The 15,522-nt window shown below is 39.7% G+C and overlaps 1 long non-coding RNA gene across 2 annotated transcripts in view; it reads left to right on the top strand.

The window, feature by feature from the left end:
* The window catches only part of LOC148056821 (uncharacterized), a 36,352-nt gene that overhangs the window by 4,573 nt on the left and 16,257 nt on the right, over positions 1-15,522 (top strand). The window contains exon 2 of one of the 2 annotated variants that reach the window (XR_015702271.1): positions 12,948-13,004. This is a non-coding gene — a long non-coding RNA (uncharacterized LOC148056821). Of the gene's footprint in view, positions 1-12,947; positions 13,114-15,522 lie in introns of those variants that run through there. The other variant, XR_015702272.1, reaches the window with a different exon arrangement.

Below are 15,522 nucleotides of genomic sequence, written 5' to 3'. Positions count from 1 at the left end.
GCGGGCGCGCAGCGGGGCCGGCCGCGGCCCCGGCGCGGCGCCGCCTGCACGTCCCGCGGCGCGGCCAAGGTGGCAGCAGAGCACAGCGCTAGGACGCTCGGCGACCGGCGAGGAAACTTCCCCCGTTTTCTCCTTCCAACACACTCTGTTTAAACTGGTAAAACCTCCCCCCCCCCGCCATTTAATCTTGGATATAGTCTGTTTACTTGGACTTTAAACAATTCCCCCCCGCCCCCAGCTGTGTGAAGCATGTATTTATTTATTTTCAAACTACTTTGCATGGTTGAGAGGCTGTAAACTGAAAGGAGAATGTAGAAACGTATTCTCTTTAAGTTATCTGTGATCAGACAAGATGGCCAGCCTGGAGTGATGGCCCACTGATCCATAATACAACCTCACTTATTTTAAAGAGAATGTGAAATGGGGTAACATTAAGAAAGATTATAAAAATGAAAGTGTCTTTTTCATAAATGTCCTTTTTTTTCCAGCTATATTGTTAGAATGATTGCTTCAGCTTTCAAGAGAGAGGGTAAAATGAGCTGGAAGTAGTTCTGTAACTGGGAGGCTGGTCTAAAACATACTGAATAATCTCAATTTTTGTCAATAATGTCAAATCTTGAACCAGGCCTTAAGTTCATGCAGCTATTGGAAGATAAAAATCACAAAGTGAATTAGTAAAATTTTGGCAAAATTGGTTTCTTTTTTTTTTTTTTGTTAAAAAAAAAAAGGATTTTGGGAAAGGGAAAGGAAGGGAAAGGAAGAGAATTATATCAAATTCTAGACAAGACGAAAGTATGAATGTGTTCCTTTCCACTTTAATGAAACAAATGAAGCACTTTAACTAGAACTACATTAGAGTAATACACCTAACGTGTATTTTCTCTGAGCTCTCACTTCTGTGGTGAACTTAAAATGAAAACACTATACTGGTTCTAAAACAGACTTTGGCAGAGTTTGTGATATGACTCAAATGGTAAATTTCTGCCATTTTGGAGTGTAGGGATTGGATTTCATTTCCAAACAAAATTAATAATAAAACCTAAGTATATCATTAGACTGTCCTTGTTTGTTGTGTTTCTCATCAGCTCTTCCCTCCCCCTTTTCCTTCAGCTCACTGTTACCTTCTTTTTTTTGCTTGCAAATGTTGTTAGGTATCACCTTGTAATAGTATGCATAATGCTTTGGGTTGCTGCACTTCATAGCCCTGACCTGACCTAGTAGAGGCTCTCCCTTCTTTCCACCAAGGGATTTCTGCATTTAGCTTTTGACAGTATCATGATAAACTATTTCTATGGATTGCCTTTGGCCATCCTTCACTGTCTTGTCCCAGGAGACACAGGAATCTGGGAGTCTTATAGATCTTTTTTTTTGTCCTTAACACTGAGGAGGATGTTCCAAGGTTTTCTGTTTGCTGCCTCTTTGTCAAGTTGATTTCCAACAAAACCAGGAAATAAGCTGGTCAAAATCTGTTGAAAATCTTGTTGTTTTGTTTTTTTTTTTTCATGTCAAATTTTGTTCAAATCAAAATAGATCCACAGAGATGCCATCTGATAGATATGTTGGAAATAGATAAATAGGTAAGAGAGGAAGACTGGTCTGTAATATTTTATTATGTTTGAAACAATAAAAAGAATATTTTTCTGACCATGCTTTGTGACCAAAGTAAACTATGACAAATTGCATTGCATATTGTTCCATCTCATTTTAAGCAAAAAGTCTGCAGGGAAGACAAAATTCTATGTATAAGTTGCTGGTGGCTCATCTTAATGCTCATGCTGAAAACAGTTGCACAAATATAGACTAATCCAGACAAAAATTAATTGCATCTGATGAAATTCAGGTAATTGAAATGGCTAAATCATAGTGGACATAAAAATCTGGCAGTCATTAAACATTGTTATGCATTGGTTCTTTGTTTTTTTAAATATGCAAAATGCAAGGGAAAAATAGAATGACGAGAAAAGCAACTGGCTGAAATCAGCACATGTAAGAAAAACAAAAGTTCATTTATGATTGACCTATCTGCTTACCATGGTGGGAGTGGAAGGCATAAGTAGAACCTCGTGAATAGCATACAAATGGCCTATGTAAGTTGTTTCTTTAACAGATTCTAAGTAAAATCATTATGGTCCTTTTCATTGTCATAGCCAGCTTTTAAAATAAAAGAAATTTTTCTGTCTCTGGTTCTGTCACTGAACCTTTACCTTTCTGGAAAAAAAAAAATCCACACACTTCTATCAGATGTACTCTAGCTGCCCTATATAGAACCGAAACACCACCTAAGTGAAAGTTACACAGTATTCATTAAGCTGCCCCTTATGCATTCATCACTCTTCTTTTATTCTAAGTGGAGAAGGCTAGAAGGCAGACTATCAGTTTACTCTAGAAAAAGCATCACTTTCTGATCACAAGGGCATCTGCCCTATCTCCCAAGGGACGTCAAGAGCTCACTCATTCTAATTTTCTACTGATTAAAAAACCAGATTCATTTGTACTTTCTTATCCACAGGTTCAGCAAGCTAAAATCATTCTTTCACTTTTCCCTCTGTCAAGTCCGTTTCTGTAACTTTTTGTATTTTCAAGAGGATGATTACAATTATGGAAGAGTCCCTCTAAATGATCTAAGAGGATCCAGTTTTCTTTCAGCTTTAGAATTAGGAGGATTTATAAATGTTGGACAGGAGAAAATTATTTTAAAACAATTAGCTTGGTCAAAGTCTCTCAATATTATTTAAAGAGATAACATGAAAAAATTGCTACAATGTATAATATAGACCCCAGGGCTCATAGCATAGTTCTTATAGCTTTATAGCTGCTCGATTTCCATGCAGCACTTTATGCAAGACTAGCAAGCTTTGTTCTACAATGTTTTAAAAAACCTTGAGCTCTGACAACTGTTGTTAACCTTCTTTCAATTCCAGTATAAACTAATTATGTGTAATAGGATACAAAGGAGAATGTAGATTATTCTATTGAAATTTATTGATTTTTGCTTTTTCTGGATTAATCCCTTGATTATGACACAGAGGTAATGCCATTTTTTGAAGCCTTTTCTAATCCTTCCTGTTTATTTATTTTAGAACATATTGTTGTAAAAGGGATAGGTGAAAAGGAAAACTGGTTTCAACTACCTAAAGAACAAGGTATAAAGACATTACCCTGACCATCAAGGTCAAGAATCAGAGGCTACATGATTACACCTCCAAACTCAGAAATAAATGAGCAAAAGTCTTTGCATGTTGCTGTCCCAGAAGGTCCCCTTTCCAGGGGCTATTACTAGAGGGCAGAAAAGCATGTCGCTGTGGTATAGACTGATCACCTGAAAGGAAAGCAAAAAAAAATCCAAATCAGGCAGTATGACTAGGCAGATAGTATCTGTTTTGCATCCTGATAAACTGGCAGTAAGCTTCCAGGCCTCTGAGAGGATTTTGAGGCAGTGAAAATATCTTGTGAAACCATTTGTCTTGCTCTTCAGCAGTGCAAAGCACCCACGTCACAGATTTGTGGACTGAGGGGGATAGGAAGGTTGTCACAGCACTCAACAACTTTTCTTCAGTTTCAAAACACAGGGCACCAGCTTCATTTTGTTCAGTCCTAAACTTTTTCTTAGGATCTAGTAAAAAAGAGCTTATGCCACTTCAATAATCTCTTTATGAACAGGAAATCATGGTCTTTTAGACTTAAGGGAAATATTGTTAGAAGGAACAAGGATTTCTGATGAGATCTACTGAACCAGTGAATGGTTCAGCATCCATCCAGGTAACCATGGCCTGTTGGCAGAGAGATAGAATGGATGTGCTTTAATGAGGGGTGTGTGCTCTGTGGAAGCAGAAATGCACTGCTGAAAGGTATGAGGCTACTTACTACATTGATGCTATGAAGAATATTTAGTCACTAATACCAATAGATTTTTTTCTTAATTTCATTTCCATACTATAGCAGAACTGGGAAAGGTGCTAGATTTATTTCACTGTATTGGATTTGCATGGCAAGGTTTCAGTAGCAGGGGGGACTACAGGGATGGCTTCTGTGAGAAGCTGCTAAAAGCTTCCTCTATGTCTGATAGAGCCAATGCCAGGTGGCTCCAAGATGGACACACCACTGGCCAAGGCCGAGCCCATCAGTGACGCTGGTAGCGCCTCTGTGATAACATATTTAAGAAAGGGGAAAAGAAACTGTGCAACAGCAATTGCAGCTGGAGAGAGGAGTGAGATTACATGAGAGAAACAACCCTGCAGACAGCAAGGTCAGTGAAGAAGGAGGGGGAGGAGGTTCTCCAGGCACCGGAGCAGAGATTCCCCTGCAGCCCATGGTGAAGAACATGGTGAGGCAGGCTGTCCCCCTGCAGCCCGTGGAGGTTATCGGTGGAGCAGATATCCACCTTCAGCCTGTGGAGGACCCCATGCTGGAGCAGGGGGATGTGCCTGAACGAGGCTGTGACCCTGTGGGAAGCCCACGCTGGAGCAGGCGCTTGGCAGGAACTGTGGACCTGTGGAGACAAGCCCACACTGGAGCAGTCTGTTCCTGAAGGACTGCACCCCATGGAAGGGACCCACACTGGAGCAGTTCATGAACAACAGTAGCCTGTGGAAAGGACTCACTTTGGAGAAGTTCATGGAGGACTGTCTCCCGTGGGAGGGACCCCACGCTGGAGCAGGGGAAGAATGTGAGGAGTCCTCCCCCTGAGGAAGAAGGAGCGGCAGAAACAATGTGCGATGAACTGACCACAACCCCCATTCCCTGTCCACCTGCACCATGGGAGGGAAGGAGATAGAGAAAATTGGCAGCAAAGTTAAGCCCGGGAAGAAGGGAGGGATGGGGGGAAGGTGTTTAAGATTTAGTATTATTTCTCATTATCCTACTCTGATTTGATTGGTAATAAATTAACTAATTTTCCCAAATTGAGTCTGTTTTGCCAATGACAGTAATTAGTAAATGATCTCTCCCTGTCCTTAACTCATGAGCTTTTCATTTTATTTTTTTCCCCTGTCCAGTTGAGGATGGGGAATGATAGAGAGGCTTTGGTGGGCACCTGGCATCTAGCCAGGGTCAACCTACAACATTCATTAATGGGATACTGAAAGAACCTGTCTAATGGGAAAACACATTTGCAGAATTGCACCAGGATTGCAAATTTAGGGTGAATTTAATTCAGCTAGGGGTCGTTGTTAGGAAATTCCAGTCCTCTGTGTTTTCCATTTTGCAATCTTCACAATTCTCAAGACCTTGAACAGTCCCTGGGGAATGACCTGTATCAGCTTTGTATGTACTATATTCGCTCAGCCTGTGAGAGACTGCTAACCATTTTGTATAAAGAAAAGAGCTGTATGCAAAGGCAGCAGCACATGGGAAGGTTTTCCTGGATCATTTATTGTTGTTATTATTATGCTGAATTAATAATTAAGAAATTGCAATCTGCTGCTTCTTTGCTTTTAACTCAAACAGAGCCTTCCTCAATTCATGATGAGTTTTCTTTTCAGTTACTTCTGCTTACTTGGTGGTGGTAAATTTCATTTGAAATCATCCACAGGCTTATTTAAACACACCACACATACAATGTCCTAGGCAGAGTAGTTACAAAGAAGAGTCAGTAATATACCCCCAGGATAAATTGAACTTTTTACTTGTGACAAAAAATGGTCTTCCTTTCTGTGCCTCAGGCAACAAGAATGCTAAGAAGTTAAGCTAGTCTTTTGGTAGAGTTAGAGAAGGCAGTGAAATCCTCCCTGAAGAGAATGAAGCAGCTTGCGTGTGTAATAGTTTATTGGTGACTTTTAGTGAGTCCAAACAAAATGAGTTAGGGAGAGGGCAGTTTTCAGGAATTAACTCATCTCTTTTCTTTTTGAAGCACATGCATGGTTGTCACCATTCGTTCAGCAGGACAGAATTCTGCAAGCTCAGAAACAAGCTGAATTTTCACTATAGGAACATCTTTGGAGTTAGTTTTGTGCATTTGCTCAACACAACTTCTCTTAACCACTATTGAACAAAATAGGGTAATTGCATACTTCCATTGTCATTGTTCTTGGATTTTTCTGGTGTTTGACTCGTTGTTGGCTATTGAACATTGTTATGGCCAGTCTTGTCATCCTCATGATTACTGGCTTATTGCTGGACTTATTGCGAGGGAGCAGCAAGAGGAAGGCTGCTCCACGAGGGAGGACGAGCTGGAAGCTGAGGGTGACCCCAGGCAGAGGCAGTGCCTTCAGGCAGTTCTGCAGCAGGGAGGTAGGGTGGGAAGAGCAAGGTGCTGGGGACAGGGTCCATTGACAATCCCAGACAGGGCAGGGTGGAGAGTCAGGCTGAGGATCCATGCAGGACTGGAGACAGGACTGGAGAGAAGGCTATCACATATGTCAAGGGTCCACCCAGAAGACAGGATTGGACAGGAGACTTGCACATCTCCAGCAGTGCTCAGGACAGGTCTGGGTGCCAGCCCTGAGCTGACATGGAGCCCCCGCATTGGGGCAGAGAGTGTGTGTGGGCTCTCAGGGAGGATGGACCCAGTCAGGGCCTATGGGTGGGCCCAGAACGCTGACACTAATGGTATTAACCACCAGCAACTGCATACTTGACTTACTAAAACCAAATAATGCTTCATTAGACAAATACATAACATCAGCTCTCTGAAGGGCCATTTTATAAGCTCACAAACAAACCAGCTCTTTTCTCAAACAGCAATGATTTTACCAATGCATACTGGATAGTCTAATACAGCAAATATTTGAAAGATATGATAATTCGTCTACATGTGAGAAAGTTTTTAAGCTCATTGAAGATAGTATCAATGCTTCACTTTTCTTAGTCTTTTTCATTGCTATTCATGAAATTGGACAGTCTCACAGAGAAGATGCAGTATTACCATTTTGAACAGTTGTATTATGATTTTCCTTATAATTGATGATAATTTGACAGAGCTAATTTCTAGACTAAGGTGATTGCTTGAGACACTCAGACTTTTGCATTCACCTAAACTAATGTGCTTTGCACAATTATTGCTCAAAGCTCTTTGCTGTGCTCCTGCAGGTACTTTTTGCCCAGCAGGTATTACTGAGATGTATTCTTGAACTTCTGCAGTTGATAGCAAAAGATGTACTAGCGCTGACCAGGGTCAATTTTCAGCTTCCCTTTTTATGCTAGGCTGTAAACTGGTAACTATCAGGAGTTGCTGCCCATCTAAGAAAGCTATTCCCATTGAGGGAAAATGAGGAAAGAGATGGGCAGACAACTGCAGGAAGTAACAACTTCAACCAGCCCTGCTTGATCCCCCACTGCAAATGAATCAATAGTCACAGCTCTAATTTAAAGGAAAAAAAAAAGATCTCTAACTTTCAAGAACGCAAATCCTCAAACTGGAAAAAAAGCCAAAAAAACAATGAACCCATGAACCAACCAAGACAAAGAAAGTGAATAAGATAATTACTGGAAAAAAAATTCCTCATCAATATGGTTTTAGATTTCCACATCATGTTGTAGATTGCAATCATGATTTCCACTAGAAATGCAAGTTTTGAATTTCATGATTTTCAATTGTGTGACTGAGAAACGATTGGAGCTAGCAGTTCTTTTGCTTTTTTTTTTCCCCTCTTTTTTTGTCTTTCCATATTCTAAACTGGCCGGAAATGCTGAATCATGTTTGTGTCATGTGATATCTGAGCTAAGGAGCATATTGCAGTACCTGTACACTCTTCATTGCCCATATCCTCAGAGCCTGGTCTACTGTTGCTTACCTTGTGCTCTGATAAAATTGATTTGATTTAGCTAGGATTATTCTAGATTGGCAGGGGATAATTATAATCTCCTAGGACATCAGTCCTTGGAGACATGGGGGTAGATCCTTTGGGAATATATCTTCTGTATTTGTACTAAAAGAGAGGGCATGGAATTTCTTGCTATGGATCTGATTACTATTGCAAATCTGAAGTTCTATACTTCTGAGAGATAAATGGGCAAAAAACGTCTCTTGCTTTTGCAGGGCAAACTCTATTGAGTCAGCTGAGTCAGATCACACTGACTGCACAAATTTCAATGCCATGAATCAAAGAATTGGTATAGCTATGCCAACACACTGCTACTTCTGGCCATGCCATTGTTTGACGCTTTAGAGAAATGTGCAAAAAATCCATAAACCACCTGGCTAATTCTTCAAGTTACATATCTTGATTAAAAAAGTTATGGTTGAAGAAGCAAAAGTGAGGGAAACATGATCTTTTTGTAGCTGAGTGCTCAGATAGACACATCGTATTTAACAGTACCTGAAGAAGCTTCCTTTTGTTTCTCACTAGTTTTCTAAATGCTCATATTTTATGAAGCATGCACATACAGACATACATGACTGGACTATTAAGACTCATTAAATGCATTGATTTGTCTTCTTTCTGTTTCTTATCAGTCATTAATGATGCACTATGACTTGTCTCCCAAATTCTTCATCTGTTTTCATCTATATTCCTCATATTTTATCTCGAACAAAGAGTAGTCTTGTGTCATTAAGGCTCGTCAAAGTCACAATTACATTTCACTCATCTGCACTGAACTGTCTGTCATCTGTTAGCATTTTGAATGCTCCATATGTCTTTCTGCACTTGTCTGCATTCTTCTTCATTATTTACTCCTCCTCGACCATCCATTACTGATTGCTAACTGCTTTCTGCTTTTAATTTTTTTAATTACCAGCTGTGTTTGTAACCTTCTAGCAGTTTCAACCCAGAAATATTGGTAATGCTTTTTTTCCACATTTACCAAATGTTTATACTCTTAACACTAATGTTTATCTACAAGACCAATGTGCCAAAGCAAGGCAGGATAAATCTCAGGATTGGGGATCTGTTATATCCCACAGCTGTCTACATGCTTTTTCCTAGTCTGTCTTTTATGCTCTGGATGCTGTCCTTGACATAGCCTAAAACTCAAAAGCACTCCAAATTCCTTGTTGTAAGTAATTTCTTTTGTGATGTAAAATTGTCAGCTGATAACGACTAGATTGGTGGCCAGGAGGGGGTAAGGATCGTTACTGGTGGTTTTCATTCCTTCTTGGTTTTATTATGCATCATGTTTTATTTTTATTTAATTAAAATATTTCCTTAAGTTTTTCTTTTCATGTAACTACTTACTCTTGTCATTGAGATTTTTTTCCTCTTAGGTACCTGTTTCATCATTTATTACATCTTATTTTAAAAAAGAGTATATGTTATCAGCAAAGCTGTCTTTTCAAGTATATGCAATACCTGGGAAAGCTGGGTCCCAAAAGGTGATTTGCAACTTAGATGAAGAACCCAAATTTCAAAGGCCTGCTTTAAAAGAAATAAATGTCAAAATCATTAATTATGGACTGTAGAGATACTGTGTTCCTTATCTGTAAAATGGGTCAAATGAGCATCATTTCCTTCACAAGGAAATCCTTCTCATTAGTAGGTGAAGGTTATCAGACAGAAAGTTCATGTAGAAGGGTAAAATAGTATATACTTTATACTATACTATATATATATGCGTTGGTTTACTTGTTTTTGCTTTTAACAGAGATTCAGGGAAATCTAACTGTGGCATCATTACATCATGTAGCCTGGTTTCAGAGGCCTAAGAAATTTACTTACTTGAGTTCAGGTAAACAAAGCACTATTTAGTGCTTAGTAATTCTTTAGACTAGAAATAATAACAGGCCACAAGAAATCTGCTGAGGCTCAGTTTACTTTCATATCTCTCTGTAATTAATTTTTCTACTTTCACTAAAACAGAAATTTCTGATAGTGTGTGCAAACTGTTAAATAGCACTAAAAAGAGCAGAGGCTATCACAAAAGTGAAAAATACTTCATTAGCCTTCTTAACTTTTCATATACTGGTTTAATTTCAACTAATTTTGTAAATACCAGAAATACTTTACTTCTTTATACCCTCTGTACCATGAAATTAAGCAAAACAATTTTTAACAGGTGTTATATTTTTAAAGTAGCAATGTAATCACCTAAGGGGTCTATGTAGCATTGCTAGAGTATGCCTAATTTGATTTTAAAATGTTTGTATTAAGCTAGTAAGTTTTAACTGAGAAAGAACATATAGCTTAGAAAGATAACCAAACTCTTGATAATCCATCCTGATGGTTAATTGTCTTCAATGCTAATTATACGTTTGAGTTTGTCTATCTTGAGTTTTCAGCCATTGGTCCCTGCTACTGTTTATACATAATTTTCTTCATGCAACTACTTATAAATAGTGATCAGATGACATATGAACCTTCTCTTCACAAGCAAAATGGATTCAGCTCCTTAACTCTCTTAAGTAATGAAATATTTTTTTCCCCTTTTCCTTTCTTTTGTTAGTTACCAGTTCCTTGTCAACCACAGCATCACGCACCCACACATCCCAGCTGCCACTGTCTCACTTTCTATCCAAAACAGCAGAATGCATCACCTGTTATCAATACTGTCATTCATTCTCAAGAAACAATCAAGAAATAGGTACTTATCCAAGCTACCTCCTGGCAGCTATCCATGTTTTAAAGACTGAGGAATTCTATTTCTAGTCTATTTCCTGATCTTCATCAACATAGAGCATAACATGGCTCTGGAGAAACTTCTGAACTTCCACTAGAAACAGGTAGTCACACAATGGGAATGGAACAAGTTTGTGATATTGCTGAGGTAGCTGGAGAAAAACTCATTTCCAATTGCAGCAGCCAGAAGGATCTCCATTCTCCTGGCCTTCAGGGCCACGAACAGGATTTTACCTCTGACTTCCCATGTCCTCTGCTTCTCTGCTGCTCTGTCGCAAATTCTGTCATTTTTTTTGTCCAGCCATTTCACAGCTTGCTTGTTCCTGCCATTTAATTTGCCTTGTTAAATGCTATAGCACATTCAAGCCTTTTGACTGACTCTTCTTTGTTACCATTTAATCACCTTTGCTAGTTTTCATCTCCTTTCTGCCAGTGGATTGACTGCTCCACTTCTGCCACTTGTGTAGTTGAGGTTGTTATTGTATTCATCTATGCTGAGGTATACTGTGGATTAACTCTTACTATTAGTTCTTAACTTTGACTTATTTATTTCTTCAAAGGACATAACTCTTCTCATGCTGCCTTCTTTTCTCTTCTTGTACTCTTTTTCCCTCCTTTTTTCCCCTACCCTTTGATTTCTTAAGTTCCACTTATCTTACCCCAGAATCTCAAGCCCTAAATCACTAAGTGCAATGTAATAAGCACAAGTGACCGTGCTGTTATAACTTAAAAAAAGAAAATGAAAAAGGGTCAGGGAAAATGCCCCAGTTAATCTCTGCTCCTGTGTTTTATACAGCCATTTTCACCCCTGCAGGACAGATAGTAAATGCTAGCAGCTTTCAGCTTTGCCCCAACTTGCCTACAGGCCAAGACAATGGGAAGGGGAAGATGAAAAGGCCACACCCTGTAGACATGCATATCTTCTAGAAATGACATATTCTTGCTTTTTCTTTTCTTTTTCCTCCCCACAAACTGTATCTTCCCTTAAAATTTTCTCCACCTGTATTACCACTACTGCTTTGTTGTATCTAAATACAGCACATGGTATACCACGGACCACTGCAGTTTTCATTCTCAGTTCTGCTTAGCAATGGCAGGTGAAAATGAAAACTCCATTCCAGCTTATATAGCTGACAGCATCATTTAGAGCTACTATCAGCTCGACTGGTTATTGCTACAGCCTCTCCACCTAACAGTAACTGCTCAAATTCAGTGTTTTTTGGCTCTCCTACTCCTGCCACACTACTACCAGAGAAGTTTATGAGAGGAAACAGGCTGACAGCTGTAAGCTAAAGAGATATTGAGCCGGCGGAAGACTGACTACATTTGGGACCTTGTGGCACAATTCTTGATCAAGAAGAGGGTCTCCCACTCTGTGGAGTTGCCATCAAGAGTGTTCCTCATGAATCAAATTGGGGGGAAAGAACTTTTGACTGGAATGGGTCCAGCAGTGTTTTAGGCCACATATCCCAAGTCCTTCCCATCTTCTGATAACAGTAAGTCTATGCTGTGACTGAAACTTAATAGATACCTTCTGGACATCCACCAGAACACAAAAGCATTTTGGAAAAAGAATGGATGTGACCTCTTTTACATTTTGGGAATGCAGTGGCCATATTTTGGTCATGTGTTGATGTAGGATTATAAGGGCCTTTTAAAATGAGGCAACCCTTGCTGTCTTCATCTAAATAGTCCATCTGGCTTATATTGTATTTTTTGCACATCTGTGACTTCTCTCTTCTCATCAGCTCCTCTGTGCAGGGTGAAAGAGTCACAAGATGGCTGGTGGCACCACACTTGATTTGAAAGCTATTAACAAAATTAATCCTGTAAAGAAAAAGATGCAGGGAAGAGTCTATAATTTACACTATTTGTGCATCCTTCAGTAGAAATGTGAGAAGGCGGCTGAAATGAAAATCAAAGATATGAAAACTAAAAAGCGTGATGTAGGGATGGAGGAAAGTTTGGGAGCAGTGGTTATCTGAAAGCTCTTTCATTTTCATTTTGATTTGGTGTATTGTTAATCAGCAGCCTGTCTTTTTTTTCATTTGGATGTACTTCTCAAACCATGAAACAAAAGGACAAACCAATCACTTTTCAGTGTTAAAAGCAAATTAAGGTTGCTTGCTTTATTACCTTTTGCAATGCAATATTTTGTGAAAATAATTTTTCATTAGTTCTTTCTAGCATAAACAGGGATCTTCATGCAGACATATGTATAGTGTACATATATATATGTTCACATATATGTACAATATATACATTCATATATATATATATAAGTACAATATATAAAATATATTTGTATAGCCAGGGATCTGCCTATACTGGAACAATCTTTAAGCCAAATTCAACATTTATACAACTTGTCTCTGTATTATCCTAGTGTATTTGGGTTAAGCAAGTTTGCACCTTTTTAATAAAAGATCAGACACTTTCCCTTCCTTTTCTGCACAGCCTGCACATCTGGGAGATGATTTTGGAAGTGCTAAGAAGAGGAAAGATCACTTCCTGGTATGTGTCCTACTTCAGCTGAACATGGCAGCAGGCTCTTTTCCATTGCTTACCTGGTATTAGTGCTCTGTAAAGTGATCCCCTCACCACAGGACTGTCTCCGGCTCAGGTTAGTGGAAACTGTTGAATTATATGTCAGCCCTTTACCAATCCCAAATCCAGCTGGACAGTGGTGAAAGAGTGTCCCGATCCAATGTCGGGGGAGGTTTCGATACGATCCCAAGGACGAGATTAAGACGCTGGAATCGGTCAGATGTCATACAACCTTTTACTTTTATTGGAGGGGAGAAGAGAACGGAGGGAGGAGGGGAAAAGAATAGGGGAGGGAGAGAGAGAGAGAGAGAGAGAGAGAAGGAGGGGTTTATCACCACCACTTCGAGTCCTGATGATCTTTTGCTGGGTTTTCGGTGGCCTCAGGCTTCGTCGGGGACTGAAGGGGGGGGGGGGGGGGGAAGGCTTGAGGGTGCAGGAACAGAAGGACTGGTCTCGCACGCCGCCGCCCCGCCGAGGGCCACGTGTGCTCCTTATATAGGGGCTCACGCATGCGCGGATCACAAATGCGTACGTGCGGCTCGCCACGCATGTGCTGTCCCCGCCTCTGCTCTTTTCGCGCCTTTTTGTCCCTGCCTCGGCTCTTTTCGCGCCTTTAGTCTGTGCGCAGGCGCACGAGTTTGTTTTTCTCAAAGCTGTGGAGAAGGTGGTCTTTACGAAGCGCGACACTGCAGGGCGCTATAGCGGCAATGTCGAGACAAAAACCACGTTTTTCTATCGGTCCTTTACAAAGAGCAATGCCTTTTTTGAGCCAGAATCATAGAGCATGTACTCTAGATGTCTTGCTCAGTGGCGAATCAGTGAATGCTGGGTGGGGAAAGAGTCTCTTGATATTGTCAGGATGGAAAATCCCCCTCTCCTATCTTCTCAGAAGACAATGATTAGCTGAAGGTAAACCCTCAGGGACTCAAGTCTTTCAAAAGAACCCATACAAGTCACAAGTCATCATGGCTAACAGTAAATGCCTTGCTGTGTTGAAACCTCAAAAACTTCGAGTTTTCTTGCAGGCTCTGAACTCTCAAGTCATAAAAATGACATCAGTCTGATTGCCTGCTTGCTTTTCCACTGTATTTTGTTTCTAACAAGAGCAGTACTTGTCTTCACAGCAATTGATGATATCATCCCTTAAAAGCTGGAAAAGACTTACAAATGTTGTTGCAAAGGTTTGATGTCTTCTCAGGAATGACCAAACCTGTGCTGTTTCCTTCACCCTCCCATTCTGGGTTTCTGTAAAGTAGGCAGGAGTTGTTCTCACTGATTTAATCCTCAGTTTCAGTTATACCTGTTACAAAGCAGATGGCAGATGTTCTACATCCTCCACATCTCAGAAAAGGGTTTACATTGATAGCAACTGTATTAGTTTTTAGATCTCATAAAAACATGCAGATGAGTGCAGCATGCCACTATTTTTGGCACTGGCAAGAGAAAAGTTGAATTATGAACAAGTTGCTGCTGTGATCTCAGCATATCCAGTGATTAATTGTGTACCTACTGGAAGTTTGTGCACATTTCTGGAGGTTTGTAGCAATATTCAGGTTTAGCATTGTTTTTCATAGGTATGCTTGACTTGCAGCTGAAGAGTAAATAGAATTTTAAAAACTGTAAAATATATATGGCCAAATAGAGGAATATCATTATGGGACTGGATATGTATTTACACAATGTAGAATAATGGTTCCAGAGAAAGTTTTCTGGCCTATTGGGTGAATAAAATGCATTTCTTAAAGCATTCCAATAGCATTTCATAGTATTATGGGGGAAATGGGCTAATTATTACTAAGGACATTTAAATGAGTTTCCTGTGTATATTTACCTGGGAGACTCACGCTCCTTGTCAGGAATTTTCAGCAATTATTATCTAACCTCCTAAATAATGTCCCCTTTAATTCTAATGGGAAAGAAACAGGCTGGAAAGTCATAAGCAAAGCTTTACTTTAATTTAATTCGCTTACTTAACAAAAGATAAACAAAATTTTAAGATAGCTCACATTTAAAAAAACAAAACACAACAAACTCAAAGAGAAAGAGGCATATTTAATGGGAATTCAGTGAACCAGAGATCTGAGACTAGAGATCACAAAGATTTGTGAAATATGGTTCTGATGGACAGAGGTATTAAGAAGACCATGACCAATATGTACAGCTTGGCTGGTACAAATGCCTTTGACATAGTAATTCCAAAATGTGCTGTGACTGGAATAGTTTATTTTCCTTGGTGGGAAATTAGCATGAACCAGAAGAGGAAAAGTTGAGTTTATTTAGAATGATGTAATAACTCTAGTAGTATCTTGCACAAGTGCTAGAGAGGTACATGGGCATTCAGGACAAAATCCTTAATGAGACAACTTGGCACCCAGGACATCTCTTCTCTTCCAGGGGCTTCCTTTCCACTGTTACTACAGTACTGCTTTACTCTAGTTCAACACATTGCTGAAAGCAGGGTCAACTCATTGTCAGATGAAGTTGC

This window comes from Nipponia nippon, unplaced genomic scaffold (assembly GCF_047370975.1).
Source record: "Nipponia nippon isolate SJK-2023a ecotype South Korea unplaced genomic scaffold, ASM4737097v1 scaffold_11, whole genome shotgun sequence".
Classification (NCBI taxonomy): domain Eukaryota; kingdom Metazoa; phylum Chordata; class Aves; order Pelecaniformes; family Threskiornithidae; genus Nipponia; species Nipponia nippon.
The sequence above is the reverse complement of the archived record's forward strand: the minus strand, read 5'-3'. Positions and strand labels throughout refer to the sequence as shown.